Below are 18,702 nucleotides of genomic sequence, written 5' to 3'. Positions count from 1 at the left end.
CGACAACGGATGAACGGACACCGCGCAACAATCACCAGGCAGGAGTGTTCCCTCCCAGTCGGGGAACACTTCAGCAGTCAAGGACATTCAGCCTCCGATCTTCGGGTAAGCATTCTCCAAGGCGGCCTTCGAGACACACGACAACGCAAAATCGTCGAGCAGAAACTGATAGCCAAGTTCCGCACCCATGAGGACGGCCTCAACCGAGATCTTGGGTTCATGTCACGCTACATGTAACCCCACCTGACGCAGGGTCATCCAGACTCGAGTCGACATTGGCTTGTTCTCTCTACACAGATGCGGCCGGACCTGCTGTGATTTCCAGCCAAAAAAAATGTTTTTTGTCTGTTTTTTTGTTTTTCATACAGACCCCAGCATCTGCAATATTTGACCCCTTGTGACCCCACCTCATTGTTCTTTGATGTAATGTTTCCCTGACTGACCTGTTTGGACACCATTCACACCTTTGACTGCTGTGATTATCTCTCTGCCGAGGTGTGATAAATGGCAGTTGGAAAGGTTACCTGTAAACATCTGACATGGCTCTCTGACAATATAAGCTGTGTCTTTATGCATTTCTCCACTTCACCTGAAGAAGGAGCAGCGCTCCGAAAGCTTGTGATTTCAAATAAAGCTGTTGGACTATAACCTGGTGTTGTGTGACTTCTTACATTTGTCAGTACACTGACTGGGGTCTCTCAACTTCTGTTACTGTCAATGCACTGACTGCGGTCTCTCACCTCCTGTTACTGTCAGTGAACTGACTGCGGTCTCTCACCTCCTGTTACTGTCAGTAAACTGACTGGGGTCTCTCCCACCTCCTTTTACTGTCACTGCACTGACTGGGGTCTCTCTCACCTCCTGTTACTCTCAGTACACTGACTGTCATCTCTCCAACTTCCTGTTACTTTCAGTACACTGGCTGGAGTCTCGCTCACCTCCTGTTACTGTCAATGCTCTGACTGGTGTCTCTGTCATTTCCTCTTACTGTCAGTACATTGAGTGGGGTCTCTCACACATCCTGTTACAGTCAATGCACTGACTGGGGATTCTCTTATATTCTGTTACTGTCAGTGCAATATCTGGGGTCCCTCAACTCCTGTTGCTGTCAGTACACTGACTGGGGTCTCTCTCACCTCCTGTTGCTGTCAATGCACTGACTGGCGTTTCTGTCACTCCCTGTTACTGTCAGTACAATGACTGGTGTCTGCCTCACCTCCTGTTATCGTCAGTGCACTGAATGGAGTACTCTCACATCCTGATACTCTCAGTGCACTGACTGGGGTCTCTCTCACCTGCTGTTACTGTCAGTGCACTGTCTGGCGTCTCTCTGACTTCCTGTTACATTCAGTATACTGACTGGAGTATTGCTCACCTGCTGTTACTGTCAGTTTACTTAATGGTGTCTCTCTCACGTCCTCTTACTGTCAGTACATTGACAGGGGTCTGTCTCACATCCTGTTATTGTCAGTACACTGACTGGTTTCTCTCACCTCCTGTTGCTGTCAGTACACTTTCTGGGGTCTCTCTCACTGTCTGTTACTGTCAGTAAACTGACTGGGGTTTCCCTCGCCTTCTGTTACTGTCAGTGGACTGACTGGGGTCTCTCACCTCCTGTTACTGTCAGTGCACTGACTGGGGTCTCTCCCACCTCCTGTTACTGTCACTGCACTGACTGGGGTCTCTCTCACTTCCTGTTACTGTCAGTACACTGATTCTTGTCTCTCTCACCTCCTGTTACTGTCAGTGCACTAACTGGTGTCTCTCTGTCTTCCTGTTATTGTCAGTACACTGGCTGGAGTCTCGCTCACCTCCTGTTACTGTCAATACATTGACTGGGGTCTCTCACCTCCTGTTGCTGTCAGTACACTGACTGGGGATTCTCTTACCTTCTGTTACTGTCAGTGCACTTACTGGTGTCTCTCTCACATCCTCTTACTGTCAGTACATTGACTGGGGTCTCTCTCACCTCCTATTACTTTCAATCCACTGACTGGCATCTCTCTCCCCCCCTGTTACTTTCAGTACACTGACTGGGAGTCTCTCACCTCCTGTTACTGTCAGTACACTGACTGGGATCTCTCTGACTTCCTGTGACTTTCAGTACACTGACTGGTGTCTCTCTCAACTCCTGTTACTGTCAGTGCAATGACTGGGGTCTCTCTCACCTGCTGTTACTGTCTGTAGAGGATGGCGTGCGCCCAGTCAGCTTCACCTCTGTCTGTCTTTGAGCGGTTTCAATTGCTCCCACTCCCCTGAGTTCTAGACACCGGACTTAGGTACAGGCGGCGATACAGAAAATTGAGTAGACATGTGGTTTGGTTTAAGAAAACCAACATTTTATTAAAAGCAGAATGAAACAATCTTATGAAAATTACTGGTAATGAAGTACAGGCATAAACAATTGCACTTATATGGGAATGGGGAACACATGGCACATCGAGGGAAAACAACTACATTAAAAATCCCCTTATCCTTATCCCACCCCCTATACCTAACAAGATTAAGCTATGAGGGGCCAGGAGTTCATGCTCACCAATCCGAAACCTGTTGCTTTAACTGGGTTGGTTTTTGAAGTCCACTCTTGCTGTCCTTTGGGGTATCCTGATGCCACGTGGGCTCAGGGCGTGGCGCTGAATTGTTTATGCGAAGCACCCTCCCTTTTCCTCAGCTACCGTCATCCTCGAGTCGTAATGGGTCTTCTTCTTCTTCTTCCTCGGGCGATCGTCGGTGGTATTGCGGCAGTTGGGGGTCATTTGGCAGTCTTTACCGTCTAAACGATTTTACTATCCATGCTTCGAACACCAGTTTATTCTTCAACCAGGCTTTTACTGTCCGTGCATGTAACACCAACTTATTCACCAAACACCAGCTTATAACTGGGCATTTGCCCCAAATGTGTCTTTCCGCTGCCCTTCTCTGCCTTTATTGGTTTACCTTCTTCTTCATCTCGTCTCGTCTCATCTGCCCGTTTGTGGCCTGTGTGTCCTGCGTAGTTTTGAACTCGGGTCTCGATGTCCTCCCGCGTTTGGCCCCGGTGTAATGGGAGTCCTTGATTATTGAGCGGCACAGGGAGCGAGAAGAGAGCCCGCCACGAGGCCAGGGCATGAGAACAAGAGGCAGCAGGCCAAGGCCACAAGCAAGAGATAAGAGTCAAGAGAGCGATCACCACTGATGGGCCTGCAATTATACCCGTTCTTCACTCCTTATCTGCGCGCCAAATCAGGTCAGTCCTTTGTCTAACTTTTGGCGGGCTCGTTTAAAATGATTACAGCCATTTACTTTAACGACTTGTGGAGTGGTTGTCTCCGGGTCTAACGGCCTCGATGTCCTGCTTGTTTGTCATGGATGAAACTTAATTGTCCCCATCCTGACTTGATGGCTACTGTGAGCTGTTACCGATTAAATATGCAGAAATCTAATGGCCTCGATTTTAGGCCCATTCTAGCTTGATCTGTGTCAAGGCGAATGAATGCATATTCTGTGTTTGCTTTGGCTGTCTGGCCCCAGAGTCTTTTAATAGATTCCTGCATTTTAAGTTTCATTTCGGGGCCTGCCTGTCTGCAGGGTCTTGCTTTTAAAAATCCTGTCGGTTTTGCTCACGAGGTTACAGAAGCCATTTTGGGTACCCTGTTTTTAATAACTTGTCCAAACAGGGTCCCTTGATCCATAATTTTGGGGAATGTGGAAATTTTGAGAAACCTAAAGTCAGTACACTGACTGGGGACTCTCTCACTTGCTGTTACTTTCAGTACACTGACTGGTGTCTCTCTCACCTCCTGTTACTGTCAGTACACTGACTGGGGGTCTCTCACCTCCTATCACTGTCAGTGCACTGACTGTAGTCTCTCTCACCTCCTGCTATTGTCAGTGCACTGAATGGGGTCTCTCACATGCTGTTACTGTCAGTGCACTACGGGGGTCTCCCTCAGCTCCTGTTACTGTCAGTACACTGACTGGGGTCTCTCACCTCCTGTTACTGTCAGTACTGTAGGGGGTGGCGTGTGCGCAGTCAGCTCACCTCTGACTGGTTCTCTGAGTGGTTCGAATTGCTCCCACACCCCTGGGTTCTAGACACCGGACTTAGGTACAGGTGGTGATAAAGAATTGGAGTAGACAACTGGTTTGGTACAAGAAAACTGTACTTTTATTAAAAAAGCACAATAAAATTACAACACTGGCAAAATTACTGGAATAGCTACAGGCTTACAAGAGTATACTTAATTAGGAATGGGGAACACGTGGCACATCGAGGGGAAAAATCACAGTATTAATCCCCTTACCCTTGCCCCACCCCCAATATCTAACTAATTGCGCTGTGAGGGGCCAGGGATTATGCTCACCATTAAGGGTTTCTGGAAAGGTCGAATCCTGTTGATTGGGCCGGTTGCAGTTTTGGGGTTCGCTCTTGGTGTCCTTTGGGGCCTGCCGTCGTCACGTGGTCCCAGGGCACAGCAGTGGAGTCGTCTGAGTAAAGTACCCTCTTTTCCTCCATTAGAGATAGGGAGTAAAGTCTTTGTTGGGTAATTTACCTTGCAGAATGGAAACTTCAGGTTTTCGTCTTCTGGTGGTGGTCTGGTCGTTGAAGTTTTGTCATGGTTGGGGTTCGGTGTTGGCTTGGTCGCGGTGGCCTAGATCATTACCTGTGCAGTGGTAATGATCTAAAGGTATAGTTTACCCGGCCCTTTGTTACTGCGGTGCTCGTGGTCATCGGCTTCTTCTTCTACCCCTGCTTCGAACGTCAGCTTATGCCTGGACTGGGGTGTGTGCCCGCTCGTCCCCAACGCTTCTCTATGCTGCCCTTCTCTGCTTATTGGCCTTGCTGTTTGCCTCGTCTTGTCCTCTTCTTGTCCTCCTTTCGGTTACCGGTGGGCCTACAATTATACGACTTCGGAGGTTCCTTATCTGCGCGCCAAATCAGGGTTAGTTCTTTGTCTAATTTTGGCGGGCTCTTTAAAGTGATTATAGTTGTTCACTTTAACTGCTTTTTGGGTGGTTGCCCCGTTGTTAAATATTCCTTAATGCCTCGGTGTTTGTTATTCATAATGTTTAATCAGCGTGTTCCTGACTTGGTGGCTACTTCGAACTGTAACCGATTATTTATGCAAAAGGTTTGATGGGTTGAAGATTAAGGGCCCGATTTTGTTGATTTTGTGGGAAATGGTCGGGTTTCCCCGAATGTGGGGTTCTGACACACAAAAAAATGTGACAGCCAGCTCCACGCAATTTTCCCTCAAGTGGACAATTAATTTCCAGCGTGTGGGCAGCCTTGCTAATTGTCCATTTCTAGTCAGAAAGCCCGACAGTATGATGTCATCATTCATGGTGCTTTCAAGGTCCATAGCAAGCACTGCATCCTCTGAAGGCTTCCAAACAAACCATACAGGACGGCAGAGGAGCCTGCAGCAGCTGTGGCCAGTGCCAGACCCCGAGCTGCCTCCAAATTCGACGAGGCTTCACTGCAGTCATTATTGGATGGGGTTAGGGCCCACAGGGAGGCCCTCTTCCCTAGGTCAAGGAGGAAGAGGCCTCTCACTGAGACCAATGCTGCATGGATGCAGGTGTCAGCAGATGCCAACTCGCTGGGAGTCACCAGAAGAACCTTGGCATTACATCTCTAACTCCTTCCTTTACTCCCCCACAGTACCATCCAGAGCCCCCGTCCTCACTGTGGAGGAGAAGAGGCTGTGCAGCCAGACTCCTCAGAGGAAGCTCCAACCTCTGAGGGTGCAGCGCCAGCAGAAGTAAGCGCACCCAGCACCAGCGCAGACACTCACACCTCGGGGGGACCTTCAGGACATAGAGTAGTGTTGTCACCTGGTGTTTCACAGCTCACAAGTGAGCCTCAGCAGTTTCTGGAGACAGGGAGAGCAGTGGAGAGTCCTCGTTGGAGGGCACAGGACTCTGCCAGCTCAGCTCAGCTGCGCTGCATGTCGACCCTCAGCCTCTGGGTCCATCCGCAAGAGAAGAGGTGATGGATCTCCATGCACAGATGCAGGAGTCTCTGGCAGGTTTTGTCTCCAGGGTCGCTGTGAGTGTGGAGTGAATGGAGGAGTCCATAGCGACCATGAGCAGAGCCTTTGTGGAGTCAATGGCACATGAATGCATCACCATGGAAAGGTTGGCAACCTCCATGGAGGAGATAACTCACCAGGGTATGGAAAACATGGTGAGTGCTCATAAGAGAATGACATTGCTTGAGGAGCGTTGGCCATCTATTGAACAGAGAAACCAGATCTTCATGGAAGTCCTTCTGAGTAGGACTGCCAGTGCAGAAACGGGTCCCCATGGCCCCCTAAAGTGCAGCAAGCTGCTCTCAAGCCACTTCCAAGCGCTGGCCCCTTCTGGCCTGTGCAGCTTCAGGTGAGTGAGCAGCAGCCTGGTGCTCCTGGTGCTCATCATGCTGTTCCTGGTTCTGCTGCTGCCGTCTCTGCTGCTGGAGATCCTCTAATGGTAAGAAGGGAAGGAAAAAAAGGCGTCCCATGCTTCTCGTAGATGCCTCTGCTGAGGAAGCGCTGAGTGAGGGTGGTGAGAGGGGCTTCCCAGGAGATCACAATGGAGAAGTGTGTGAGGCTCCAGCCTTCCACAGCTGTGCCTGAGCCTTGAAGAAGTAGCCCCAAGCCTATAGCAACAAGATCCTTCAACATACAAGTGCTGTCCCTTTAAGTCGCAGCTTTTCCGAATGACCTGCAGCTGACAGCAAACAAGCCGGCAAGCTTCATGCCAGGTTTCATCAGTGGGGTTCCCCACAGGCGTGTTTGATGTGGGGAAAGCCCCAAAATCACAACGGACCCTGAAAATCGACTTAAACAAGGTAATAATTGCTCATTAGTGTTCCGACGGCCAGTCCCGCCAGCGGCGGGTGGGACTGAAGCGGGTCGCGGAGAAACGGCAGTCCTAAAGTCGGATGGGGCGGGGAATCAGGCGTGTGGGATCATGACCCCCTTTTTCAGTGATTTTCGGCCCCCGGCCGCCTGAAAAGCCGCCCAACGGCTGGCAGAATATCGGGGCCTAAGTCTTTCCTGAGTTGATTGGTTTAATGCGTATTCTGCATTATCTAATGTCTGGCTTGAGAAATAACAAGTCCCTCACAGACCCAGACATGTCATCTGACCTGCCGTTTTGCAGGGCCCTGGTTTTTTCAATCTTGCAGGCTTCTGCCACGAGGTCCAGAAGCCATTTTGTTTAGGGTACCCTTATAACTTCATCCTTCAGGGTCCCTTTATTAATAACTCTGGGGAATGTGGGAATTTTGAGAACCCTACACTCCCCCCTGTTGATACTAAACTCGCTTTAAGTATCATATCTACGAAGGTGAGCAAAATTCCGACCCTCCACAGCCAATCTTCCCCGTAATTACCTATCTATAATCCCATGACATGCGCATTTCCCATTCTTTGAAAATGTAGCGTACACAAGCATACATAGGCGAAATACAATTATTTACACATATCCAAGCATGGAGGAGGTCCAACACCCCTGCACCACTTGGTACACACACAACTTTATTAAAAATAACACGTTAAAATCTTTATTAAAAATAACAAAAAACACCAAAAAAATGACAATCTTTATTCAAAAATACAAAATAAAAGATTCAAACAGGTGTATCTCCCTCCACCTTAACATAATGCTGCTTCCAAGTCTTTTGGTTTCAGAATTCTAGTATTTGGCCTTTTCCCTTGCACTGAGTGCACACTAGGTACAATACTATTCCCAGCTGGCAAACCACGAGGATGTAGGAGGCCATTCTAACCCATGAAGGGACATCTATATTTTCAAAAATGTCTCACTAGGGTGGAACTACAATGTCCAATATCTTGGCCCCTATCTCTACTGTCTCCTGCTCTAGCGTGTAGAAATGTTTCTGTGAGTCGATTACTACTTTAGTATCTTGGTAGAGGGGGAATTTCGTAGCCAAAATTCGCTAAATATTTTTGCAGGTTGGTGAAATTCTCTTTTACAGCGAGGTGAACAATGGAAGGTCCAGGAATGGGGACAATTCGTTCCTGGGCCACTTGAACTACTGCCTCGGGTTTTGTAGAAAAGGGGTTTTGGTGGGTTAGGTGGGGTGTGATTTTAGTTGCCCCTGGGGTTTGTCTCTGGCCAGTCAGAAGTATCTGAGCTGCTCCAGGCCCCGTGCGGTTTCGAATCGCTCCCCTTTCTGGTTCTGACCGCCGGATTTATTTCAGTAGCGATGTAGACAAACCGAGACTCGTGGTTGGGTGCAAAGAAGACCAGTATTTATTGAAATAAAGAATACATTGAAAATAATGATGAATACAGCACACTTTTTACTTAATACAGCACACCTTTGCTTAATACAGCACACCTTTGCTTAATACAGCACACTTTTACTTAATATAGCACACCTTTGCTTAATACAGCACGCCTTTGCTCAATAGGGGAGGAGAAACGGACACATCGAGGGAAAATTGACTAAAATTGCATTTTAACAAATTCCCCTTTAATTCCCAACCCTAATACATATCTAGGTTGCCTTGTAATGGGCCAGAAAGCTTATGCTCACCAGTGAACGCCTGCTCCATGCCCCTGCAGTCTGTCTTAGATTCTTCACTGCCCCGAAGTAGAGATACCCCAGTAATTCAAACTTTTGAATTGAACTGCTGGTATTCCACTTCTTTGGGCGGGCTGTTGAGCTGTTCCTCTTGTAGGCAGGGCATCGGAAGCAAGGCAGCAGAGAGAGAGAATGGCTTCCTGAGGGGCTATCTTTATACCCCATTGGGAGCCGTTATCTTTGCGCCCAAATCTGGATGTATCTGGGCTATACAAAAGGGACCAATCTGTCCCCATTGACTGTAATGGGTTTGAATGTGTTTCCCATTCGTTTAAACTGGTTTGTGCTCAGTTTAAAATGTCTCAAGTGCTGGACAAACAAATCCTTAAGTGTTCAGTCAACAGCACTCAAGTGCTTTGTAAACAATCCATTGTCTTGTGGTCACCACCCAACTGCAACTGACTGACAGCTTTAAGTACTTAAGCCCTTGAGTCAACATTGTAGAGAGCTCGTGTAAACAAACAATCCTTTTGTTCCTCTGTTGAACTTCCTAAACTGCAGTTGATTGACAGTTTTAAGTACCTCAAGTACTTCAGTCAGTGATGGGAGATGTTCAGACAGGCTGCCTTTGTCTTCTGCCACGAGGCCTGACAGCCATTGTTGATGCCCTGGGTTTTTAAGGTACATTCCAACCAGGTGTTCTTTTAATCAAATAATCTTCGGGGGCTGCAGAAATTTCCAAAATTTTGCAAAACCTTACAGTCCGCCCTAGGATACTAAAACTTGCTTGTAGTATCCTGTTCAAATGTGAGCAATAATTTCTGACCCCCCACAAGCAACCTTCCCTTATACTTATCTATATCTATCTTTGATCCCTCGACACCTCCATCTCCCCTACACAGAGAGAATTGCAGTACACGGTAGGCATCTATCGACAGAAAAACATGATTAGTTACAATAATTCAAACATGGAGGGGGTCCAATGCCCCTGCACCACTGAGTATTTACAATAATTCAAGCATGGAGTGATCCAATGCCCCTGCACCACTTGTGACATAGTTTAACATGATACAACATCTTTAATGGGATTACCACCAAGCCAAAACATATCTGTTAAAAATACAAATGGAAGAAAACGAGTTTCCTTTTTAAAAAAAATGCAATTGTCTGACACTTTAATAAATGGCACCATTCTTCAGCCATAAATGTATTTCAAACTTCCACAATCTACGAACACAACAATTCACAGGCATATGCAATTTGTTCAATTGACTCTAAACAAGTAGTACAATCTCACAGTTAGGAACTAAATTCGCACATTATTTCCTTTGGAGTTGGGACCAGTACATAATACAAAATATAAAATAATTAACAAGCTTTTTGTAAACTCATAGGGGGAGAAATTCGATTGGTTGCACCACCGATTAACACCTAAAGAGGCCATGAAGTGGGGCGCTAGCCAATTTCCGGGCAGGCGCAGGGAGCCTAGCGCCTTGCCCCATATTGAGCATGCATCTAGCACTGGCGCAAACTCTTCGCGCCTGCTCGCGGGCGCAGGCTGATCATGACGTCATTTCAGTGTGCAATGCCTTTTTGGCACCCCGGACCGGAAATTGAATGGCGCCCGCCTCCGTTCCGCCTGGTGCTAATAATGACAGCTCACTGGAACGTTCCCCAGGCACTCTCGGGCTAGTGGGGCGCACTTTAAAGGGGACTGCACTGTTATCAAAGCATCAGCCATTTCGAGAGCGCAACTTGTTGATTGGTTTCAGAGAGTTGCAGAGCTGCAGTGGGAGAGCCTTATTGCCATTCAGCCAGTGGTGCCAGAGGACCGTCAGCCCTGTGAACATTACCTTGCTGCTGATGAGACATTACAACCTTTACCTTGTTCGCTCTTATTATGGGGGCTGCTCTGGAGGGGAACGTCCTGCTGGTCGACCATGCTGAGAGGGCACAGAGACGGAGGGAGAGAGGGCCAGGAGTGGCCAGACAGGGGAGGGCCAACAGACCTTACGCAGCAAGGGTTTTCAGGCAGCAGTTCTCCTACCACAACATGTCGGAGGAGTAGTGTGTCAGAAGGCTGCGATTCCACAAGGAGGTGGTGAATGAGCTGTGCCACCTGCTTCAGGACGATTTGCAGCCGAAGAACAAGTGCAGGACCTCTCTGTCGGTGGCCGTAAAGGTTACTGTAGCCCTGAATTTCTTTGCCAGCGGCTCGTTTCAGGCAGCAACTGAGGACATTTCTAACATTTCCCAGTTTGCGGTGCATTGCTGCATCCACCAAGTTACAGTGCCCTATATAAGAGGAGGCGGCAATTCATCTCATTCCCTTTGACACTTGAGAAGCAGCGGGAGCGCGCACATGGCTTCACGGCAATAGCTGACTTCCCCATGGTGCAGGCGCCATTGACTGTACGCACGTGGCTTTGCGCACGCCTGTACATAATCCCGAGGAGTTCCGCAACCACAAGGGGTTCCACACCCTCAATGTACAGCTGGTCTGTGACCACCGGCAGCTGATCCTCGCAGTCAACGCACAATACCCTGGCAGCATCCACAATGCTTTCATCCTGCAACAGACCTCAGTGGCAGACCTTTACGAGGCCCCAGCTCACCCACGAGGCTGGCTTCTTGGAGACAAGGACTATCCTCTGTGCCGCTGGCTTATGACCCCGCTCCGCTGGCCCAGCACCCCAGCAGAGGAGCAGTACAACGCCAGCCATCAGGCGACGCAGAACATTGTGGAGCACACAATCGGTGTGATCAAGCAGCAGTTCCGCTGTCTCGATCATTCGGGGGGCGCCCTGCAGTACTCGCCGGAGCAAGTCGCCCACGTCGTCGTTGTCTGCTGCATGCTCCACAACCTCGCCATCCAACGCACCCAGCCAAAGCCAGCCGATCTTGAAGGAACAGCAGAGGAGGAGGAGGCAGAGGAGGAGGTGGAGGAGGAGGAGGAGGTGGAGGAGGAGGAGGAAGATGAGAGGGTTCCAGAAACTGGAAGGGCCATCCATCAGAGGCTCATAAGGGGTCAGTTCTAGGCCCCTCTGATGGAATGCTTGGTGTCATTGGGAGAGAACCGTCCGGGTCACCCAAAGCCTATGAAGGCCAGAATGATTGCAAATAGTATAGATGGCCATTGTAAATAAAACCTTTACTTTATTTTCAAAAATGTGCTTCCTTCCAACATGACAAAGCTGTAGGGGTTTTGCAAAATCCCCTATTTCCCTGAAGATTGGAAAATATTGGTCCACATCGTGGATGAAGAATTGCGTGACCTGAATTGTCTCAACACCAGGACTTTAAGAATAAAATGGTACCCTTTGAGTTTCGAACTGTGCAAATTGCAGAGGGGTCTGAAAATGACGTGGACAATACAGGAGTCGAGGAGCTCTTCACACACCTTGAGACAGTACTTTATTAATAAAATCGTTCCCTGGAGTTTGGGCAATCACAAAAGGTTTTAAAATGGCCAGAGAAAGCTTGGCCAAAAGGACAAAGCAGCAAAACAGCTCGCAGTGAGTTGTCTGTGTGAAAAAGTGGGAGGATACAGGGGCTGTGAGTCAGACCTGCCAATCAAAGGGAGGTTCCCTTCGAAGCACTTGAAGGTGTTTATTTACTTAAGAGATTAGCCCACTTGAGTATGACTGCAGGACAATCGATTTGAAACTGCTATGTTTACACAGCCATTCAGAGCTCTCTCACAGACAATGAGAGACTGAAATCATGGAACCGGATCTTGAATGGGAACCTTTTAAGCATTGAATGTGTTTAAATCACCCATCATTCTGGACAATAGGACTGTTGCATTCTCTTTCATTTTAGCCCAGGCGAGCTCCGGATGTGGGCGGGAACATTTTGGCCCCACAGTGCAGACACACTAACCCAGTCCAACCACTTTGAGTTAGCCAATCACAGCTTTTCACTTGTGTGTTGGAACTTTGTGGGCATGAATTTTCCAGACAGGGAAACAGCAGGGATGGGGGGGGGGCACCAGGTATATATGATAGCTCCTGAGAAGCTATCGCTCTTTACTTCCTGGGACCACAGGTGAGCCTCTCTCTCTCTCTCTCTCTCTCTCTCTCTCACTTCGCTGGACCACATGTGTGCAGAGTTTCTGACTCCTCAGCAAAGCAACCTAGTAAGGAGTTAGGGGATGGTAATTAAGGGGATATTGCTAAGATTGTTTAATTTGCATTGTAGCCATCTAATCCCTCGTTTTTACAATCTGCATTCCCCCATTTAAGCAATTTTACTGTAATTACTGTGTTCGTGTGGTATAGTTTGATATTTTGATTATAGTTTCCTTTAGTTAATAAAGCTTGATTTTTTTCTCTCATCCAAACCACGTGTCCATTTTAATATCATTAATTATAAGTCCTTCAGTCAGAACTGGAAGGTGGGGTAGCGATTTGAAACCGCCGTTTGAAAATTGATTTATTGGAAATTGGTTTACAGTGTAGCAGCAGGCTGCCTGACCAGGTGAATTACCGTAATCCAGGTAAAAGATTGGAATTGGTCAGAATGCAGGCAAAGCCTGCAAGTCCAGGAAAATTACCTTAAACCAGTTAAAAGAAGCCCCCTACAAAATGGCGACCGCGGCAGGACTGCAGGCCATTTTTGATTTGATGAGTGGTTTAGATTTGGAGAAAATACCAGCTCTTGTTTCTCTCGTTTTCAATATGTGGGTAGCCCTGCAAATTTTAGCAGCAGTGTGTAGGCTGACCTATCGGGGCATAGGTGGCTGGTTTAGGAAGGATGAGATGAGGGAGCAGGAGGAGGTTAAGGAGGCCAACAATACCAAGAATCGGGAGTCCCAGTTTGAAAAATGCCAGGCATTTATAGAGCACCTGGTGCAGGAAGTCACTGAGACCAGGGAACATGAGATGAGACTGCGGGAAGAGAATGCCCGCCTCATCTCAGAAGTAAAAGAGCAGGAGGAAAGGTTTAGGGAAGTAAAGGCAGCCTATAAGCTGGCCTGCACCCAAAGGTTTAGTGAAGCAGATCATGGCCCCTGTAGGGCAGAGATAGAAAGCCTTAACAAGGCAGGTCAGCTGGATTTTACTGGCAGCCCAAGTGAAACCATCCCACAGGCAGGACCCAGAACGGGGCTGGATAGGGAATTAGAGATTCCAAGACTGCAGCCCACAGCCCCGAGTCTCCAGGGGCTCTGGCAGCAAGACGGGTGGACAATGGGGTGGTAGGAGAACACCAGCAGGTCCCGCTAGGCAGGCGGGGACCAGGACCAGTGTACCCCCTCAGACAACGGAGGTACGTTCAGCCCGTGAACAATAATGGCCATGGGGCTGTTTAGAATACCTATCTGGTCCCTTATGATACCCCACAGCTCAGGGGTATGGTGAAACATATTCCCATGCTCTCTGAAAAGGGAGACCCCTCACTGCACTTCCAACAAGTAGACTAGGCAGCCGGTGTTAACGGCTGTGATGATGAAGAGAAAGCCAGAATGTTGCTTTTCTCTGTGGATAGTAAGCTCTATCAGACCCTTTCAGATGAGGCCAAGAGAGGAGAGAAGGGTTTTGTGGACCTGAAGGAGGAAATACTGGAAGCCATGGGTGCGAATGACGGCAATCCGTTCGATCGCGTAGGGAGAACCCTGCAGCAGGAAGGGGAGACTCCACAGGCATTTGCAGACAGGCTGTGCCCAGTCTACAACTGTGCGTGTACAGAGGGACAAGATAGGGCACAGCTGAACCAGCAGCAGCGGACCCAATGGTTTCGTTGCCTGGTGTACAATTGCTTGCCCCAGATAAGAGCAAAGGCTGACGCTTGGTTTGACATGCTGGTACAAACGACGTAGATAGGACTCGGAAGCCGGTTCTGTTAAAGGAGTATGAGCAGCTAGGGGTCAAATTAAAACACAGAACCTCAAGGGTAATAATCTCTGGATTATTACCTGAGCCATGAGCAAATTTGGCTAGGACAAATAAAATTAGAGAGTTAAATGCGTGGCTCAAAGACTGGTCTGGGAGAAATGGGTTTTGCTTCCTGGGACACTGGCACCAGTACTGGGGCAGGAGGGAGCTGTTCCATTGGGACGGGCTTCACTTGGCCAGTGCTGGGGCTAGAGTCCTGGCAAATCATATAACTAGGGCTGCAGAGAGGGCTTTAAACTAACTAGTGGGGGGGAGGTTCCTAGAGAGCAAATAATAAAAATGACAACAGAGAAGAGCATAGACTTAGGTAGCAGTGGGGAAATTAAAAACCAGAGCGTGTCAGGAAGGGGCAGAAGGTATGGAGTAAAAGGTAAAGTAATAAAAAGGGCAAAAGCAGGAACTAAGTGTCACAAAACATATTTGAAAGTTTTCTATCTGAATGCACGTAGCATTCGTAACAAAATAGACGAGTTAATGGCACAAATAACGACATATGGGTATGATCGTGTGGCCATTACAGAAACATGGCTGTAGGGTGACAATGCCTGGGAATTAAACATACCAGGTTATTTAACGATCAGGAAGGACAGGCAGGAAGGAAGGGCAGGTGGGGTGGCTATGTTAATAAAGGAAGGAATCACTGTAATACAGAGAAATGATATTGGGTCAAAAGATCAGGATAATGAAACAGGTTGGGTGGAGGTAAGGAATAATAAGGGGAAAAAAACACTAGTGGGCGTAGTCTGTAGGCTTCCGAACAGTTGCAACTCTGTTGGACAGAGTATCAATCAGGAAATATTTGAGGCTTGTAATAAGGGAACATCTATAAGTATGGGGCATTTTAACTATCATATTAATTGGACAAATCAAATTGGGCAGGGCTGCCTTGAGGATGAGTTCATTGAGTGTATTAGGGATGGGTTTCTTGAGCAGCATGTAACTGAACCGACCAGGGGGCAAGCAACCTTAGATCTGGTCCTGTGTAACGAGACAGGATTAATTAAAAATGTCCTAGTAAAGGATCCCCTTGGAATGAGTGACCATAACATGGTTGAATTCCATATTCAATTAGAGGGTGAGAAGGTTGGATCTCAAACAAGTGTGCTAAGCTTGAATAAAGGAGACTATGAAGGTATGAGAGCGGAATTGAGTAGAGTGGATTGGGAAAATAGATTAAAGGGTAAGACGATACATGATCAGTGGTGTACATTTAAGGAGTTAGTTTACAACTTCCAAAAAATATATATTCCACTGAGAAGAAAAGGGTGTAAAAGAAAAGACAGCCATCCGTGGCTAAGTAAAGAAATTAAGGATAGTATTCAACTAAAAACAAGGGCATATAAGGTAGCCAAATCTAGTGGGAGGATAGAGGATTGGGAAAACTTTAAAAGACAGCAAAAAATAACAAAAGGATTGATTAAGAAAGGGAAGATAGATTATGAAAGTAAATTAGCAAAAAATATAAAAACAGATAGTAAGAGTTTTTATAGTTATATAAAAAGAAAAAGGGTGGCTAAAGTAAATGTTGGTCCCTTAGAGGATGAGACCAGGAAATTAATGGTGGGAAATATGGAGATGGCAAAAACACTGAATGAATATTTTGTATCAGTCATTACAGTAGAGGACACTAAGAATATCACAACACTGGACAAACAGGGGGCTATGGGGGGGAGGAGCTAAACACGATCAAAATCACTAAGGAAGTGGTACTCTGTAAAATAATGGGACTCAAGGCGGATAAATCACCTGGACCTGATGGCTTACATCCTAGGGTCTTGAGGGAAGTGGCGGTAGGGATTGTGGATGCATTGGTAATAATTTTCCAAAACTCCCTGGACTCAGCAAAGGTCCCGGCAGACTGGAAAACTGCTAATGTAACACCCTTATTTAAAAAGGGCAGTAGACAGAAGGCTGGAAACTAGACCGGTTAGCCTTACATCTGTGGTAGGTAAAATTTTGGAGTCCATTATTAAGGAGACAGTAACAGGACATTTGGATAAACATAATTTAATAGGACAAAGTCAGCATGGTTTTATGAAAGGGAAGTCATGTTTGACAAATTTGCTGGAGTTCTTTGAGGAAGTAACATATAGGGTGGATAAAGGGGAACCAGTGGACGTAGTGTATTTAGACTTCCAAAAGGCATTTGACAAGGTGCCACACAAAAGATTATTGCTTAAGATAAAAAATCACGAGATTGGGGGTAATATTCTGGCATGGATAGAGGATTGACTATCTAATAGAAGGCAGAGTGTTGGGATAAATGGTTCATTCCCAGACTGGCAATCAGTAACTAGTGGCGTTCCGCAGGGGTCAGTGCTGGGTCCCCAACTCTTTACAATCTATATTAATGATTTGGAGGAGGGGACCGAGTGTAACATATCAAAGTTTGCAGATGATACTAAGATGGGAGGGAAAGTAGTGAGTGAGGAGGACATAAAAAACCTGCAAGGGGACATAGATAGGCTAAGTAAGTGGGCAGAGATTTGGCAGATGGAATACAATACTGGAAAGTGCGAGGTTATGCACTTTGACAGGAAAAATCATAGAACAAGTTATTATCTTAATGGCAAGAAACTGGAAAGTACTGAAGTACAAAGGGATCTGGGGGTCCTGGTGCACGAAACTCAAAAGGTTAGTATGCAGGTGCAGCAAGTGATTAAGAAGGCCAATGGAATGTTGGCTTTCATTGCTAGGGGGATAGAATATAAAAATAGGGAGGTATTGCTTCAATTGTACAATGTATTGGTGAGACCGCACCTGGAATACTGCATACAGTTTTTTGTCCATACTTAAGAAAAGACATACTTGCTCTCGAGTCAGTACAAAGAAGGCTCACTCGGTTAATCCCGGGGATGAGGGGATGGACATATGAGGCGAGGTTGAGTAGATTGGGACTCTACTCATTAGATTTCAGAAGAATGAGAGGCGATCTTATTGAAACATATAAGATTGTGAAGGGGTTGGATAGGGTGGATGTGGGGAGGATGTTCCCGATGATGGGTGAAACTAGAACTAGGGGGCATAGCCTTAGAATAAGGGGCTGCTCTTTCAAAACTGAGATGAGGAGGAACTACTTCACTCGGAGGGTGGTAGGTCCATGGAATATGCTGCCCCAAAAAGCTGTAGAAGCTACATCATTACATAAATTTAAAACAGAAATAGACAGTTTCCTAGAAGTAAAGGGAATTAAGGGTTACGGGGAGTGGGCAGGAATTTGGACATGAGCCTAGGTTCGGATCAGTCATGGCCCTGTGGGTAGTGGAGCAGGCCCAGGGGCCATGTAGCCTGATCCTGCTCCTATTTCATGTGTCTAATTCTGTTAGATTCAGGAGATGGTTCTGTGATAGTAGATTGGCGGTTAGGATCAGATCAGCCATGATCTTATTGAATGGCGGAGCAGGCTCGAGGGGCCGATTGGCCTACTCCTGCTCCTATTTCTTATGTTCTTATGTTCTTATGACCCCCGAGACCCCCTAGTAACCGAAGAGACTGTAATCCGGCAGCTCACGTTGACATTTAGGAATGGGAGGAATAGTGAGAGCCCCCAGCAAAAGTGTAAAGTCCACAAGGTTAAACCTGGGGCTCAGTATAAGAAAGAGGGGCACCAGGAGGGGAACAGTCCCTCCCAGGCTAGGTTAAAATGCTATAGGTGTGGGAAAGACGGTCACTGGAGAAAAGACTGTAAGAATCCCTGGAAGGATAGCAAGGGAAATAATCCCCCAACCCCAGCCCAAAGGTTAGAGACGGGAATCTCCACCGCCTCAGTCGAGTCGCTACTGGAAGCAATGCGGTCTCTCCTGACCAACCAGGGAAAGGTAGCAGCCATCAGTTGTGCTGCAACCCCCTCGCCCACCTCTGCCTCCCCACAATGACTGGCCGGTATGCTGGTCAAAGAGGGTGCACGTGCAGGCACTTTCTGGGACCCATATGGGTCCGGGCCAGTGGCGGTGATTACAGGCAGGGATGGGGCACAGAAAAATTCAGAAAAATTGTGCAAGTCAAGTTCAAGTTCACAGCTTGTAAAAACAGGCGCTGTGGCTTGTTCCCAGGGAAAAGTTGTCCAGCCCACAAATTGGGACACTTCCCTACCCCAGTGGGACCCTAGTTTTGCCCAAAGTTTAATTTCGAAAAGATTATGTGGCTTAGAAATGGAGAAACAGCAGCCTGGGATTAGAAATCAGCAGGCTACTGCCCATCCATTCACAGAGCGCTTGGAGACTGCCCGCGCATGCGCAGTTGCTGGTCTGGAGACAGGAATCCCCCAGGCTTCTGAACAGCAGGTTCGCG

This window comes from Somniosus microcephalus, chromosome 13, assembly GCF_052327205.1.
Source record: "Somniosus microcephalus isolate GS21.2 chromosome 13, FLI_Smic_1.0, whole genome shotgun sequence".
Lineage (NCBI taxonomy): Eukaryota > Metazoa > Chordata > Chondrichthyes > Squaliformes > Somniosidae > Somniosus > Somniosus microcephalus.
This window is presented reverse-complemented; position numbering follows the sequence as displayed.